The sequence below is a fragment of the Balaenoptera physalus genome (genome assembly GCF_965194825.1).
Source record: "Balaenoptera physalus genome assembly, chromosome: 2".
NCBI classification, from domain to species: domain Eukaryota; kingdom Metazoa; phylum Chordata; class Mammalia; order Artiodactyla; family Balaenopteridae; genus Balaenoptera; species Balaenoptera physalus.
Window position 1 is genome coordinate 14670355 of NC_138883.1, and position 18057 is coordinate 14688411.

The following is an 18057-nucleotide window of genomic DNA, read 5'->3' on the forward strand; positions in this document are numbered from 1 at the left end:
CCTTTTGATCCACTTTATAACTGGAAGTCTGTACCTTTTGATCCCTACACCCATTTCTCCCAGTCCCTGGTTTAACTTTTCCTTTTGACTAAGGCACACCCCTCTCCACTTGAGTTATTTTATAAAGCTAAAACCATCAGTGCCCTCAGGGGCTTTTTATTTTTGGTAACATTTTGCCCCTTTGCAGAATGGCCCGAGGCTACTGTGACATCTGGATTCTTATGCCTGTTTTGAAATTTTCTTTTGTGTCTTCCTCCAGGGCAAACCTTCAGCAGTTAATCCTTGAAGCAGCTGAGGTGCTCCCCTCTAGAAAAAGCAGTTCAAAAAGTACAGAAAAGCAGACTAGACTTAGAAATTATTAAATCACCTGGTTTATCAGATGTCAGTTTCTAAACATAAGCCACAGGTTCCGCTAAGTAGTCTTCATACAAGAAAGAGAAGCAACGAGCCCCTAGCATTTACGTGTCTGTGCTTGGCAGTAACCTTGTCTCACCGAGATCACCTCCAAGTTTCTCACGTATCAGCCAGACCTGGTTCCTCCATGTACCAAAATAACCCTCATGCTTTCTCACCTCTGGGCCTTTGCTTCAGCTTTTCCCTATTCCCACCTGTCAAAATCCTGTGCAGATCTCGTCCCATTACTATTGTCTTGATGCTTTCCCTTACCTGCCTCCCCACACCAATCAGAAACAAATGTCTCCTTTGAAACCGTCTAACTCTTGGTTAGAGAAAATAACACAGTCTGTATTTGAGTTGCCTGTATACCTGTTTTATCTCCCACAGAGGACAATACATTTCTCAAGGGCAGGGATTTCATCGTCTTCTCTCTCTGACCCTTCTTCCCTCCCCAATCCCCAGCCCAATACTTTGCCCTTAATTGAAGCGTAACACGCAGTAGAGTAGGGTAATTTTATTTTTTAACAATGGACTCAATGTCTTTGGATGGGTGGATAAATTAATGATTTAAGATGTATCAGTATCACTTGGAGGGCTTGTTAAAACAGATCCCTGAGCCCCACCTGCAAATATTCAGATTTAGTAGCTCTTGGGTAGGGCCAAGAATCTGCATTTCCAACAAATTCTCAGGTGATACTGATGCTGCCCTTCCAGGGACCACAGTTTGAGAACCACTGATAGAATGAATTTATTTCCTAACATTCTCACACTAGAGCTCATAGGCTCACACCATTCTTTTCATTAGAGAGCCTATTGCTGTGTCTTCCTTGATGTGTAGGTCAAAAGAATATCTTCCATTAGAAATTATTATGCCATCTATCTCGTGTACCAACTTTTCTATTTTGTAAGATTATAGGTTAACTGTATCCTCCAAACTTGTAGCCCATTTTGTGAACTTTAGCTTGATGTCATCTTTTTCTCCAGGAATAGAGCCAGCGTAATTTTATTTTACAACAACAGACTAGAGAGTCATTGACTTTGCAGCCTGTATACCTGGTCTACCAAGAGGATCAAGGCTGGTTCTCGTGGTGGAACGCTGGCCTTGAAGGCTTGCTGGTGCTCTGATGTTTTTCCTTTATATAGACAAGTGTTTCAGTGACAGCTGAAGTAAAGTAAAATGATCTCACAAGTGTCTCAATGGCAGCTATAGTAAAATAAGATAATCTCATAATATCTATGGCATGTATTTTCAAATCTCTGGGTCCTTTTATGCCCCATGCGGCAGTTTCAAGAACACTCCATCACGAAAGACCCAGTGCTTCAATAACTTTCCAAGAAATAAAGAGGTACAGTTGCAATTGACTTTTTCGCTGAAGTATGTCATGTTTTAGAGAGTCAGGCCAGAGATGACATCCACTGTGGTTGAGAGGGTTCTCTCTCCTCCTCTGCTCTAATCCCGTCTTCCTTCTGCTCCTCTCCACCAGCCACTAGACGCATCATCTCCTAGAAGACCAGCGTTCTCGTGATCATGGAGGCCTCTCTGTCCTTTCTGTGACTGGAGCAATGCTGACCTCGGTTTCCTGGACCCATTCTGACTCAGGTAACCAAGCTTTGCCTCCCCCAGCTGGCTTACACCTCATGGAGATTGCAGTGAATAAATGAAATACCAAAGCTATATTTAAATGCAAATGCCAAATTGATTGTCTCTCCAGCAATTGATATCCTCCCCCTCTTCCTCCGGTCTTCTTAATGATCAATATATACAGCTGATCAGACTGACAATGTGGTCAATGAATTTAGGCGTTAAGATAATGAGAATGTTGAGTCACATCTTTATTTAAAATTTTGGTGTGTGTCATAGACACAAAGCAACAGGAACATTGCTGGGAATTTTTGTATAGAAACTAGCCTCTGCCGTACATAGTTTCTCTAAATCATTTTCTTTCCCATAATACTATATTTCTTTTGAATTGTATTAATCTTTCTAATGTTGGACCTTTTAATTGAGTTTAATAAGTATTATTGAGTATCTGTTATGTGTTCTCAGGGCAGATGGGGATAAAAAACTATAAGACGTATAAAAATATAAGATACATCCTCATGAAGCTCAGACCTTAGCAAAAGAGCCACGACTCGCTCATAAGAAAATGGCGGATGGCGCTCAGCTTCCGGCCAGAGCAGTGCACTGTGGTAGCTCTCTGGTTCAGGGAATTAAGAGACTTTGAGGATTGGGACTGAAATAATCAGAGAATTCATGGAAGAAGGAGGGCTGAAGGAGGGCTTGGTCACTGTGGATCATTCAGCCAAGAGGGAAGAGGAGCAGCCTGGTCTGGCCTGGAAGGTGGGAATGAGCCTGCCATGAGCCTAGCCAGTGAGGACCAGACAGGGCTTGGAGGACGCTGAGCCTCTATCCCAGCCAGAGCCTGGCTCCTTCTCAGGGCCTGGGTCCCTTAAGATTCCCCTGGGGACACCCTACCTGCTCTGTTACAGAGTCACCTTGGCTGACAGCTTCCTTCAGGGGACCCTAGTCTCTGGTGCCCCAGCCCTGGCTTGGCTACTACCTGGCTGGCCTTCTGCTTCCTTGGGCTTGCCCATACCTGGCCTCTGCCTCTCTACCTGACTGTTTATTCTTACATACCTGCCCCCCTCCCCTCCGCACTCTGCCTGGCAGGTGTGGCTTGACAGGGCCCCGGGATGAACCAGGTGCTGTGTGAGGTCAGTACCTGGTGGTTCACAGTGGGTGATTCTGAGCTGAGAAGTGGAACGGAAGGGTAGGAAGAAGAAGCCAGGAACATGAGTTTGTACGTTGAGGCCAAGAGTGTATCAAGAGTTCAGAAAACCAGAATTCAGGGAGGGCCTCAAGGCTGAAGCTGGGGCCGTGGTCAGGGGTGGGAGCCCAGTGCGCTGATTCATCTTGCAATGGCCCAGCAAAGCCTGCCCACACCTGGCTCTTTCGGATAAAGCAGTGGCGGCTTTCCTGCCCTGGGTCTTGAGGGTGCTGCTGAGGGTCGCCGGCCGAGGCTCCCGCCCATCCCGTCAGGTCTGCGTGGCCACACACCACCTGCCTTAGCGTGCTGCAGTGCTTCTGGAACTGAGGCCTGGCTGATCTGGGAGCTCAGGCCTTCCTGGAGTCAGAGCCCCGGGTCACCAGCCACCGGGAAGTGGAAGAACTAGAACAACAGTATTTGTGTTCCCCTCCCACAAGAGCGACTGCCTAATCTGTTGTTGCCCTGCCTCTTCTAAGCCTGGGGTGGGTCAGCTGCGGCCCGCCAGCCAGGCGTGGCCCACTGCTTGTTTGGGGTGGACAAGCTGAGATGGTTTTCACGTTTTAAAATGACTGGAAAAAATTAAAAGAAGAATAGTATATTTTGCCTCGTAGAGATGATACGGAATTCAGATTTCAATGTCCCTAAATTAAGTTTTGCTGGAACGTAGTCATGTTTATTTATTTCCAGACTGTCTATACCAGCTTTTGCGCTACAAGGGCAGAGTTGAATAGGTGCGTCAGAAACCATAAAGTATTTACTTTCTGACCCTTTACAGGAAAAAATTTGCTATCCTCTGGCCTAGGCAATTGATTGACACAAGTGTTTGCAAAATTTGAGGTGTGGAACTTTTTCCCTCATAAAGAAAATAGGATTGAAGGATGAGTAGGATTTAAATAAGCAAGAGAGGAAGAGAGGAATTTTCTAGATTGAGATAGAGAATTGGTCATAGTCTAGTTGGATTTTTCTGTTCATCTATTTAACTTTCAGTTAAAGCTAGATATGACACTGAGGCTGTTTCATTTCAGGAATCTAATTATTAGGGTTGTCTTTAAAACGAGGCATCCAGGCTTCTCGGGTTAACGTAAATGTTGGAACAAATCAGCACCAAATTAAAATATAGCCTGCATTTGGGAACTTTCTTTTTTTTACTTGGCACTGGGTGTGAACTATTTTGTTTTAAACCAAAAAAACATTTTGTTTTAAATCAAGTAAGCACTGAAGATTTGCCATGAGTAAGTTATGGCATTTAATCTTGGCAACATTTTCCCAATGTGGTGGGATTTTTGATACTGTTGAGTGAAAACTGGTGAAAGTTGGAGATGTGGGTTCTAATCGTACTAGCTAGCTGAGCCAGAGCAGGCTGTGGGATACTAGGGTAAAAAGTACGCTCCAGATCTCAGGGTTTAGTGCAATAAAAGTTTATTTCTCACTCACCCAGAGTTGGATTGCACGAGTGTGGCTTTGCTGCCTCCCCCATCTTGTGACACCTACGTCTCAAACTGTGGCTTCCTGGTTGCTTCGATATGTGAAAAAGAGTTGAGAACGCACACGCATTCTTAGGTGCCTTAGACCAGAAGTGACTCAGACCAATTCCACATCCACAGTCCATTGGCCAGAACTCGTCACATGACCCTGTCTCGTTGCTGGGAGGGTAGGAAGTAGGGAGCAGCTTGAGGTACGCTTGGGGTTCCCACTGCCCCTGCAACACTGTGTCACTGTGGGAAAGCCCAAACTTTTATCTGTGCTTCTGTCTGCTCATGATTAAAGGGTAATTAACCCAGACCTACATTTTTTCACACGGTTTACGAAAGGCTTGAAAAGATGTATGAAAGATCTCTAAAAGGTAATAACGAGTCGTAAAATACGTAAGATATAATCGTTACCTAACTTCTTTACCGGGTCTTGAATGGTGATGGGCTGGAGTTGGGATAGTCACACATGCCCCAGTGTGCCTGAAAGCATCCTAGCATTTGCCAGTTGACCCAACATAATTATAATACAGCCCTTCCTTTCACACCTGGAAATATGCTGGTATGGACAATACATGACGTGATCACCCCAGCTTGACCCCACTGGTCATCCTTGAAGATTAATGTTAGCTACTGTTTATTGAGCCTCTTCCAGAGGTCACACTGTCCTCAGCTTCTGCCTGCCTTCTTTCATTTAATTCCCCAAACAAACTTGTGAAGTAGGTACAAGTAACCTCATTTTAAGATGAGGTAACAGATGCAGAAAGGTTTAAATTGTGCATGATCACAGCTAGAGAGTGGCACCACTTTGCTTTGAACCCAGCTCTTTCTTGCTCTTTCCAGCTCTTGCACGGGACTGCCTCACTCATCCTTTACGAGGATTGTGCCCTTGACCACGAGGGGCCCCACTTCCCTGACACTGGCTTGGGAATCTGTTCCCAGACCACACACGGGGAGAAGGGTACAGCTCTGAGTGGTGAGTCCAGCCCTTTTTGACCCCGATGAGAAGACAAGTTACCCGGAGCCAGCAGGTTAACAGGTTCAGGGTGGCAAGCTCCACTCCTGACTTTCAGTTGGTCCCTTTCTGCCCGCTTCCCCGATGTTGACAACTGCAGCTTGTTTTAAAAATGGGCATTACCTTTATATATAGGGAGAAAAGATGTTATTTTGAAATCTAGGGTGGAGTAGAACTCCAGTGAAGACTTGTCATGTGCTGTGCAGTTGATCCAAACAGGCATCTTCCCAACTTAAACAGTGAGTAGAAACTGAGCTCCATTTTCAGGAAGTTTGTTTACAAATTTGTTTATTAAAAAAAAAAAAAACCAAACCACAACCAACGACCGGTTTGCTTGCAGAATAATATCAGACAAAAACCCATCTACTCAGGAGATGGTTTTAATTTCCTTGGTTCCTGGCCTTCCTAATCACTGTTCAAAACTGACCCCATGGAATCAAAGGGAATAGTCTCTGAAAAATGGACCAAATGTATCAGAAGCATCTACTGCAATGCTTGCTTCAAGAAACCCCCTAGAAAGTTATACATGTGGTTTCTAGATGTACAAAGAAAACTAAAGGAATTCCATTATGAAAGAAAAATTAGATGGAAATTTCTAATCCCGTCTCATAAACAATATAGGAATAACTTTAAAATATTCTGCTTTAAGCATGCATTTAATTTGTGCTCTGGGAACCAAATAATCTTGCTAAGATAAAACATTCTAATAATGATTTATGTAAATTTATTTGTACAAAGTAATGGTGTAGTTGCCTATAGCAAATTGCTTGGAATATGAAATGACATTTATGAGGTCTTTTTTTTCCCCCCCTGTGAATGAATACAGTGGAGAAAATAAGAGACTCCAGAAAGGAAAAAAGAAATCCATGTTCAAAATGGAGTCTGAGGCCAGAAGAGGCAGAGGCAGCTGGACAGGTTAGGGGGTGTGTAAATAGTCGAGAAACTCAATTCAGTATGTTTTCCTGTGATGGTCTCATTATTTGAGGCATTTGTAAAGCCACACAAAGAGTGTGTGTGTTAGATTCTTAGAAGGCTAGAACCCTTTATTTTAGTGATCATAAACTGCGCAGACACCAAAGCTCTTTCAGAATAGCCGACGACAGATCACTTGTTGTCAGTGTGCCCTGAGAGACAGGGTACTTACAACATGCAGTGCCAAGAGGCCAAATGTAATTAAAAATCGGGCAATTAATCTCAGTTCCCAGTTACTTTAATGCCAAGGGAAGTTATGCTTGAGTCATAAATGGGGCCCAAATGTTAATAAACAAAACAGAAAACTCTCCCAAGGACTGATTCATAGACCTACGGGGAGTTTTCCTATGGCTGCCCGCTTAGCACGTTTGCTTATGGCTCTAAGGTGTTTCCTGGAAACATTTCATTAAATGGAAATCCCCATATATGTAACAGAGAGAGTTTCTGGATCTGTGCTTTGGCCTTGTAAATAAATGCCCGGTGGGATTTGCCAGAACCTGTACTATTTGGAAAAGATATGACATTAACACCTTCGTTGTAGACGGCATTTAATTTTTTTTTTCTCCGAGTATTTTTACTATCTCACTTGGTCGCCACACTCATTTTTGTGAAGAAGGTAAGAGTTTGTATTCTGTATATAGAGAAACTGAGGGGCCGCAGAATCTCCAAGGAAGGTCACAAAGCGAGACATCGGTGGTGGAGGGGACAGCGTACCCACTAACGTTTGTCTCATTGTCATCACAAACTAAAGCAGATGAAAGAGATTTGTGAACTTTGGAGGGCTTGCTTTATTTAAAACAAGATCAGAGTTTTGGTCCCTCATAAACCATTGTGGAATTGCACCAGCTCTCCTGAGAGAAATGGCTTGTCTAGTTGGACTGAATGACTGCTGTGGTGGTCCAAGGCCTGAGGGCTGACATGAGGCCTCCTGAGAGAGCAGGCATAAAGCCTCAACAGGACTTGAAAGCAGAGTGAAAACAACGCTGGCTTCTAGGAAAGACGGGATGGGCTGCGTTTTTAGCGGTGCCAGTTAAAGTGCATGCACCGTAAAAGCTGTGGCTTCTGGCAGGGCTGCTTGTAGTGAGTGACCCAAGGGTGCCAGGGGGAGGCAGTGGATGTTAGGGTTAGCATATCAGCCAGAGTTTCAGATTCCCGTCCCTCCTCTTTCCAGCTGAATGACTTGGCATGTGATTTCTGTGCTGTGGATTCCTAGAAAATAATGGAAGGTATCTGAGCCTCCATTTCCCCATCTGTAAAAGGGGGATAATGATATTTACCTTATAGAGTTGGCATGAGAATTAAGTAAAATAATTCTTATAAAATGTTTGGCACAGGGGGAGGAGGGTTGGGTGAAGGGGATTAAGAGATGCAGACTTCCAGCTGTAAAATCAATAAGTCGTGGGAATGTAAAATACAGCATAAGGAGTAGAGTCAATAGTACTGTAATAATTTTGCATGGGGACAGATGGTTTTACTTGTCGTGGTAATCCTTTCATAATGTATTCGATTGTCGGATCACTATGTTGTACACCTGAAACTAACATAATGTTGTATGTCAACTATACGTCAATAAAAAAATAAATAAATAAAAGTAAAATACTTGGCACAGTGCTTGGCAGACAGTAAACGCTCATTTTATGGTAGCTCTTAAAATGATTATAATTGTCATTACTTAAGAATGTATGGGGCTTCCCTGGTGGCACAGTGGTTGGGAATCTGCCTGCTAATGCAGGTCACACGGGTTCGAGCCCTGGTCTGGGAGGATCCCACATGCCGCGGAGCAACTGGGCCCGTGAGCCACAATTACTGAGCCTGCGCGTCTGGAGCCTGTGCTCCGCAACAAGAGAGGCCGCGATGGTGAGAGGCCTGCGTACCGCGATGAAGAGTGGCCCCCGCTTGCCACAACCAGAGAAAGCCCTAGCACAAAAACGAAGACCCAACATAGCAATCAATCAATCAATCAATCAATAAATAAATCTTTAAAAAAAAAAAAAAAAAGAATGTATGTTCCCGGGTGGCACAGTGGTTTGAATCCGCCTGCCAATGCAGGGGACATGGGTTCGAGCCCTGGTCCAGGAAGATCCCACATGCCACGGAGCAACTAAGCCTGTGCGCCACAACTACTGAGCCCACGTGCCACAACTACTGAAGCCCGTGCACCTAGAGCCCGTGCTCCACAACAAGAGAAGCCACCGCAGTAAGCCCATGCACCGCAACGAAACTAGAGAAAGCCCGAGCGCAGCAACGAAGACCCAATGCAGCCACAAAAAAAGAATGTATGTTCCTGACTGATAATTGGAAATGAGATGAAAATCCATCTTTTATTTAATGAGAATGAATTGAAAAGACTTCTAAGTCAGTTGTTTCTATGTACTGCAGATAACAAGGTAGATATGAGAGCTCCTTCAACAAAGAGTTCTTCATGTTTGAAAGCCCTTTGCAAGCTGTTTGCCAGGGAGAGAGAGGCCAGATACAGAGCTCTCGTCTCAAGGGAAGAGAGAGATTTTTGCACACAGGCCCTGAGCTGGCCACTTTAACATATATGGTCTTTGTTTTACAAGAATTCAGAAATTAAGCTGGTCTAAATCCTTAGTTGTTGCTGAAAGCCCTGGTTCGGATCCAGACTCTGCAAGTTGGTTCCCTTCAGAACCGTCATCTTGGCTGGCGGAAGAGTAGGTTTGTGTCAAGATAAATGGATGGAAATCTTTGGTCATTTGCTCCTGCTGTCTGCCTGCAAAAGACGGCATTCACATTCTTTGCACATGTGTTCTTGGCCCTCGTGGGTCAGGCCCCTAGGCTGAAAGTGTGAATACACCCTTTTGTTAGAATTCATTTCCATTAGAAGCATGCATACTGCTTTCTTATCAAGGGTTGAAATGAATCCGATGTAAAATGTGTTGATTTTTTTTTGAGATGGCCATATAGTTATATCACCTTAGAAAACGTGTTTCACAGAAATTCTCTGAAGGAAGATAAGGAAATGTGAAACATTCTGAAGTGAAATGAGAAAGTAAGTAATAATTCTCAGATTCGGGATCCAATCTGTCTACTTCAGTGGTTCTTGGACACCAGGGGCCCTCCTGTGTGGAAGGTAGAGAGATTCTGAGGGGCCTGCTTGGGTTTACAGTTGATGGGGTGTGGGGAGGAGGGGGGAACAAACAGATATGTACAAATAGGTGTTCAAAGATGAACTTTTCCCCAGTCCAAGGCAAAGAGAAAAATAAGCTCAAGATAGTGAGTTCAATATTCTTTACTTGGAAAAATAAAAAGTTGGCAACCTACGCCTCTCCGAAACTATTTTTGAAATTTTATTGTGGTGCAAAATCACGATCTGGGAACCTCCCTGACTTGGCTTCTCTCGCCCCTTCTCCTTGGTTCCCTCCTCACCTCCCTCTCTCTCCTCTTTACTGGCCCTACTGCTGTTTACTGGAGGTCCGCAGCCTGTGCCTTGTCTTCCTTATTAAACAGGAGATTAGCAAGTGTTAGAGACATAGCATCAATTAAGACTTTCTTCCTGCTTTAGGGAGGAGAGAAGAAAGACATTTGAAATGATGAGTAGGCATCTGGCCACAGCACTCTGGCTTAAGAATACACAGTCACACCTTTGTCTCCTGGTGGAAATCGGCAGACCTCCATCCCCCCTGCAAAGGCAGAGGGTGAACTGTTACTCCTGGTAAAAAGTGCCATATGCTGCTGTTTCCCTATAGTGGGCATACTTATGTGTCCACATTTATTTTACTCTCACTGTGGTATATGCATGTGAACTCCCAAAATGGATATTTGGGCATTAACTAGGGACCGAGTCTTTTGAGCCCAAACTCAGAACTGTGCTCAAGTATCGTAGCTCCATCAGTGGTGGTAGCCGCGTAGCTCAGGTGAGAGTTTTTTGGCTTTTAGGATAGAGTTAGGTTCAAAGGAAATAATTGCAACTCAGAGCAGGGGCATCTCCCGGAGTCTGAAGAGGTAGAGCTGTTTTGAAGTTGATACCCCTTGAAAGAGAATGGCATCCAAATTGGTCTCGTTAATACGGCAGCCCATGATGAAGGAAGGGAAGGCGCTTTTGTAAAGGGCGTAATACACCCCCAAGCCCAGTCAAATGGCCTCTGAATGGTTGGACTTTTAACCAACACTCAGACCCTAGGAGAAGATGAGTTTGCTTGTGAGATGAGCACATCTCACGGCAGGTAGGTTCAGCTCACTCTTTAGCATTTCTTTATTCTTGCTGGAAGCTGAGGAGACCTCACTGCCTTTGACTTTTTTCCTCTGAATACGAGAGGATATCATTACCTCAGACAGAAAACGTATTTTTCCAGGTACACAAAAAGAGGCAGGAAATTGGTTGTAGTCGCTACTGGAAGGTCCAAATTACTTGCCAATTAGAATTTAATAGACTTTCTCTGTGGTTAGTTTGATCTGTGAACGGACAGCTTCTCTTCTGAATCAGTCTTGGGTGAACTGGTAGAAAATTGGGCAATGCTGTTTGAGGACTGCATGATTTCTAGAGGGTTCCAGCATCGGGGGTCCTCTAAGGTAAAGAAGGAAGTGGTTTGCTTTTTTGCCAAGTGGTGTGTGCCTGTGTGATAGGAAGTTAGGTGCTTGATAAATGCTTCTAAATAGTGATGGCCTAGTATTCTTATGGCATTTAACTTTATCCATCACGTGAAAGTACCTGAAACATTATAAGAAGATTCTTATAATGTTGTATATATATGTATATTCATGTAATGCAGATGTATATGTAAATGTATGTGTATGCAATGTGTGTATAAATAAGCAAATGATGTCATTTGATTCTGGGACAGTTTATAGGATTCATTGATTTCTTGTGGAGATATCTAAATGATCCCCATTGTAAGTGGTTCCACTTTTGTATTATTCAGTCTCCACTTCTTTTTTAGCTCTTCTACCCGGGACACATAAGTAGTCTCTGGATGTACGTGTGCTTAACTGAACAAAAATGTCAACAACCTGCTATTTATTTTATTAAACAGCTTGAGCAGAGATGTTTGGTCTGATTGCCAGAAATTGTTAGCTTATCACCGAACTGTCCTGATGATTCTTATTATTCAATTTGCATTGCTTATGATAATAATTATTACTGCATAAAAGAGCATGATGTTTTATTTGTATAGTTCTTTCATTAATAATTTACTTGACTATTACATCCGTGTGGTTCTGCAATATGTGCACATCAGAATTCTTAGAGATTGGCCCCAGCACCTTGGGAAGTCAGAATATAGATATAAATTGTAAGGCTTGAGGCACGGATACGGGTGGTAGGCAGGCCTTTCGACCTTGACATCCAACGGGGTGGCTGTACATTTCCCCTCATATTTATTTCCAGGCATTTTATTGATTCACCCGCTGTGACTCTGATCTGGTCATTTTAATAACCTAAGAAATTAGATCATGGTATAGTTATTTTGGTCACTAAAATGACTAGATTGATACTGATTTATAAGTGAAAAAGGTAATGATGGCTAAAACAATAAATCTGACCCCAAATGATTGAATCAATGGCTTCATATAAACAGAAGCTGTGTCTTTGGTCCTGCTCTTTAGAAATGGGAAGATTTCATTGGTCGCAACTTAGCCAGTGTACCTGGATTACATTGCAACTGTGTGAGACGTATATTTTGATACATTTGCTGTAGAAAAACTTTGTGGATTTTTTTTTAGTGTAGGAGAGTACTGCAAGTTTTGTCTTAATTCATGTTTTACATATTAAATAAAATGGTGAATTAAAATATGCCTTTGGAGGCATGGGAAATTGGGTTGAACCTGACTCTGGGGGGTGTCAACCCATAGTGATGTTCAAGGAGCTGCATTTTGTTTTATTTTATTTTTTGGCTACATGTGTGGCATGCGGGATCTTAGTTCCTCCACCAAGGATTGAATCCGCACCCCCTGCAGTGGAAGCACAGAGTTCTAACCACTGGACCACCAGGGAATTTGCAAGGAACTGCATTTTAAAACTCTGGATTCAACAGGGAAGGAGAGCCCACAAAGGAGTTCCCATTTGGCCAGTCCAGCTTGACGTCTGGGAGGATGAACTCGCGTGTTGATCAAGAATGTAATGCGGGAAATCTTCCACGTCGGAAAGTGGAGTTTCTTAAGATGATTGCCTTCTCCTCTAATGGTAGATGGTGCATTTGGAGCAGGTTTTAATGTCTGGCCTTGCACCTGGGGACGTGTACACTGGGGCTCAGGAAAGGAATTAGAGGGTTTGGGGGATTGTTTGAGAGCTTAGTTTTATTTAATTTCTTTTCATTTTAATTAATTAATTAATTAATTAATTTTTTGGCCGTGCTACGTGGCTTGTAGGATTTTAGTTCCCCCGACCAGGGATTGAACCTGGGCCCTTGGCAATGAATGCACAAAGTCCTGGTCACTGGACCGCCAGGGAATTCCTGAGAGCTTAGTTTTAAAATTTACCTTTTGGAAAGGAGTTTGGGTTCTCATAATTAAAAATTGTGTCTACGTCCGTAATAAACAGCTAGGTTCCTAGTACTGCGAATTCTGTGGGTGCACAACCAGTTACTGATTTAGAAGAAGGTCATGTCCTGGTGGCTAAGTGGTACGTGTGTATCACTCAGGGTAGACTAGGTGATAGGGTAACAGATGGCCCCCAAAACTCAGGGGCATAAAACAATGAAGGTTTATTTCTTGCTTACCCTACGTCTCTATTGAGGTTGGCTAAGGGCTGTGCTCCAAGGCATCCTTGACCTCACTCCCGGATGGAGGCAATGGAACATTCCCCGTCACCAAGGCTGAGAGAAGGGAGAAAATGGTGAAGCACGTGCTGGCTCTTAAAGCCATCCAACTTCTGCTCACATTTCATTGGCCAGAGCTAGTCACGTGGCCACACCTAACTTCAACAAGGTGGGAAAATGTTATATAACTGTGTACGTGAAGGAGAGAGAGCTGAAATATTTATAAATAGCTGTGTGATGCCCATAGTATACAACTTCAATATTATAGATAGAACTCTAGAAACCTAGCTCAGTGGAAGCAAGTGAACAGAGCTTATGAGAGAATTCTTTACATCCTTCAGAAAAATGGACCAGTCACCTGAAATGGAGTTGCTTCATCTCTTCATTATTGTCCTCTCCAGAGACTGAACCAGGGAGTGGCTCGGGGCTCTAGCCCCGCAGTCTCTCCATCGCACATACAACGTAAGCCACTCAAGCAAGCGTTCCGTGTGCTTGTTTTGCAGGTGGGCCATCTGTGGAGCCCCGCAGCCATCCCCTTCTCGGCCAACCCTGTGCCCCTTCTCAGCTCCTCCTACACAGACTTTCTGGAGCAGCCACATTGCTTGGTTTCCCCCTCTTGGGTGTTCACTTTTATATTTCATCCTTTATATTTCAGTTTCCTAAGTGGGCATCTGAAGGTTTCTTCTTTTTTTAAAAAATTTATTTATTTTATTTATTTTTGGCTGCATTGGGTCTTTGTTGCTGCGTGCCGGCTTTCTCTGATTGCGGGGAGCAGGCGCTACTCTTTGTTGCAGTGCACGGGCTTCTCTTGTTGCGGAGCACAGGCTTTAGGCGTGCGTGCAGGCTTCAGTAGTTGTGGCACGTGGGCTCAGTAGTTGTGGCTCGCGGGCTCTAGAGCGCAGGCTCAGTAGTTGTGGCACCCTGGCTTCGTTGCTCCGTGGCATGTGGGATCTTCCTGGACCAGGGCTCGAACCCATGTCTTCTGCATTGGCAGGCGGATTCTTAACCACTCCGCCACCAGAGAAGTCCCTGAAGGTTTCTTCTTACAAAGACGAAGCTCGCTTGTTTGGGACATTGGTCTGTGCGTACAGCCGACAGTAGGGAAGTTGTTCCTCGCTCTCCAGGCTCAGGGAGGCTCCCGTTGTCCTTGCCTCCGTGCTCTCTGTGTCTTCTGTTCGTCTCTGCCTGGCTGTTCCAGGGTGCCAGCTTTAAGTCTCCCTTTTGGAACTGAACGCTTGGGTTTGGGCTTGGGCTGTTGGTGTAACAGTCCCCATCAGGGCCTTAGTTATGTTCTCCAAGTCCCCAAAAGGAATTTATATCCACACAAGAGAGCCTCATGGAGCCAGCAAATTCAGCTCTCTGGAATATAGCCAGGAGTTAGGGAGAAACAAAACATATCACAGAGAACAAAAGAGCTTTCTCCAAATCCATGCACTAAACTTTAAGTTGATCCTTGCTGGTTTTGTGTTATTAATGTAACCACACTCCTAATTAACTTGGTTGTCTGATTTTCCAGAAAACTTAGGCACAAAGAGGTTAAATAATTTGCCTAAGGTCTCAAAGCTAGGAGTGGTAGAACAGGTTCCTATGATTTGAGACTTAGAAGGATAATCAGTGTTTATGACGGTGGCAGTGAGATAAGCAGACAGGCTGGACTGTATTTAACTCTTTTTTTTTTTTTTTTTAAGAAAGTAGTAGGGAAATATGTAATAACTGTAGGACGATTCCCTTCAAAATGACCATGTTTAGTTTTTAATTCTAATGTATGATGAGTATCAGTTGGCTGAGAAATTCCAGCAAGTGGAGCTGTGCTTCCTAATTCGCCAAAGGAATATGAAGTTACTGGATGTTCTCTTTGCTGAACACCTAGTTTAGCTGGTGTGTAAACAGATGCTTATGAAATGCTTTTTTGCACAATCAAGGTGAAGCCTCGACTCAGTCTGTGTCGTGATGATCAGCCTGGTTCTGGTGTGCTTGGTGTGAGGTGGAGGGCTTCAGGAATATCTGGGAGCAGGGGCAGACCCCACCCCATGTCTGAGGATGGCTGTTTCCTGCAGGAACATTCTGGCATGGAAGCCGATGGCGACCAGCTGGTTGACATTCACCAAGATTCCCCCATTTGTGCTGAGTCTCACAGTTTTCAAAGCAGTGTCACCCACATGATCTACTTAGCTTGAAACAACCCTGCAGGTTAGGCAAAGCAGGTATCGGTGTCATTTCCGTCGTTCAGGTGGGGACGGTGAGGCTTAGAGAGAAGCACCCAAGGTCACAGCACCAGTGAGACCCAGAAGCTGAGCCCCTCAGCTAGACCGGGTACTCACACCCCTGTGTTGCCCCGTGAACACCTGCCCTGCCCGCCCACGGGATGTGACCAGAGATCCTTTCCCTACTGCAAGGAGCGTTCTTTCCCAGTTAATGAAGTCCGGTTCCACAGAGAAGGAGATAGAGGAATGTGAAGGTCCAATCACAACACGAACCACTTTGTTCTCAGATGGAACAACATTTGATATGACATGAGCAGGAGAAAAAACACCTTGGAACCTCAGGCAGTTCGGAGGCAAAGCTTTCTGTATTCGAGCTGCAGTCAGCAGCTCTCCATTTGGAGAGGCCCCACAGCCCTGCTTCCTGGGCCGAGGAATGAGGCTGAGATTTCCCTGTCAGGCAGGGGAAACACATTCCTTGGGATTGCGGGTCCCGAGGGAGGCTCTCACCCTAACCCGGGCATCGGAGAGCCACCGGACTACCCAACTGGTGTGCCCAGCAGGGGGAAAGAAGAAGTTTGTCCACTGGTTGTCAGACTCTCCTCCTGGTGCTGGGGGTCAGGGCATCCTTAGGGTGGCCCCAGAGCCGAGATCTGGTCCAGGCTTGTCTGTGTAACTAGCTCAGGATTAGACCTTAAGCCAGTTAGGGGACACTGGGTGTCTATTTTTCTCATCTGTAAATTAAAGAGTTCTCAACCTCACTCATAATTTAAAGAGGCTCAAATCAAAACGACAAATGTGATACCATTTGTCACTTGTATGGTAAGTATTTAAAAATTTGAGAATATCCAATTCTGGGCTGGAGTTGGGAAATAAGACACCCTCTCTCTGTTTTCCTGGGAGGATACATTGGTGGAGCATCTTGGGAGGGCATTTGGCAATATCTGTCAAAAGCATTGACCCAGCAAGTTCACCCTCAAGAATGTATCCTATGGATCTACTCACCAAAGTATCAAAAACTGGTGAATGGGAATATTGATATTGTTCATAATAGCAACAGCAAAAAATTAGATACAACCTCAATACCCATCCCCCGGGGACTGGGTAAGTGTTTATCCTTGGTAGACAAGTGTATATCCTTGGCACACTGGGCAGCATTTAAATAGGATGACATGGGAAGGGTGCAAAGATATAATGGTAATAAGTAACAATAGTACATGTTTTTTGAGTGCCGTCTACATTCTGAGAAGTTTACATGTATTGACTCACCTATTCCCATTTTACCCATGAAAAAGCCAAGGCACAGTGAGGTTAAATAAACTGCTCAAGATCATAATATAATCAGAAAGTAGCATGGTGTGGGGAGCATGAAGCAAGTATTTTGGTTTGAGAACTTTGTCCATTGCCTTTTTATTTTTTTAGTTATTAAAAAAATTTTTTTCATCTTTGGCTGCATTGGGTCTTCATTGCTGCACATGGGCTTTCTCTAGTTGCGGTGAGGGGGGCTACTCTTCATTGCGGTGTGTGGGCTTCTCATTGCGGTGGCTTCTCTTGTTGCGGAGCATGGGCTCTAGGTGCGCGGGCTCAGTAGTTGTGGCGCAGGGGCTTAGTTGCTCTGCAGCATGTGGGATCTTCCTGGACCCAGGAACAAACCCGTGTCCCCTGCATTGGCAGGTGGATTTTTAACCACTGCATTGGGAGGCGGATTCTTAACCACTGTGCCACCAGGGAGGTCCCTGTCCATTGCCTTTTGTCTTAGTCTGTTCAAGCTGCTGTAGAAAACTCCCACAGGCTGGGTGGCTTATAAACAACAGAAATGTATTTCTCACAGCTCTTGAGGCTGGAAGTCTAAGGTCAAGGTATCTAGTGAGGACCCTCTTCTGGTTTGCAGACTTCTTGTGTTCTCACCTGGTGGAAGGGGCTAGGGAGCTCTGCAGGGTCTCTTTTATAAGGGCACTAATCCCATTCATGAGGGCTCCATCCTCATGACCTAATCACTTCCCAAAGGCCTTACCTACTAATACCGTCACATTGGATGTTAGGATTTGGGGGAGACACAATCATTCAGACCATAGCAACTTTTTAAGTGGAAAAAAAGCAAGTTTCATGTCCTATTTATGTTAAAAAAATCAAGTCATATATGTGTGTATATGTATATGCATATATGTGCATGCATATATGTGCTTATATTTTCATACTTATTTTTGGCAGGTTACACAAGATAAAGGTAGGGAGGACTGAGGGTTCAAGGTAGGAGGGAAGCAACTTTTTACACATTCCTGTACTGTTTTGTCTTAAAAAAAAACCCAAAAAAACCCAAGGGTGCATCTAGCACTTTTGTTTTATTTTTTAAGGTTTACATGGGCCTAGTTTGTTTAGGTGGTGTGACTAGGGGCCATTTACATTTTCCTTAAATTTTTCTATATTTAGAAATTATCTAGTAAATAATTGTATTTTTATTTTTTTATTTTTAAATTTTTGGCTGCCTTGGGTCTTCATTGCTGCTCATGGGCTTTCTCTAGT

At 44.1% G+C, this 18057-nt stretch overlaps 1 protein-coding gene across 1 annotated transcript in view; it reads left to right on the top strand.

Annotated features, from left to right (window-relative positions):
- FOXN3 (forkhead box N3) overlaps window positions 1-18057 on the top strand; it is a 406382-nt gene that overhangs the window by 104129 nt on the left and 284196 nt on the right. Inside the window, exon 2 of the mRNA XM_082451369.1 lies at window positions 1881-1996. The gene's annotated coding sequence lies outside the window, so the exon portion shown is untranslated. The remainder of the gene's footprint in view (window positions 1-1880; window positions 1997-18057) is intronic.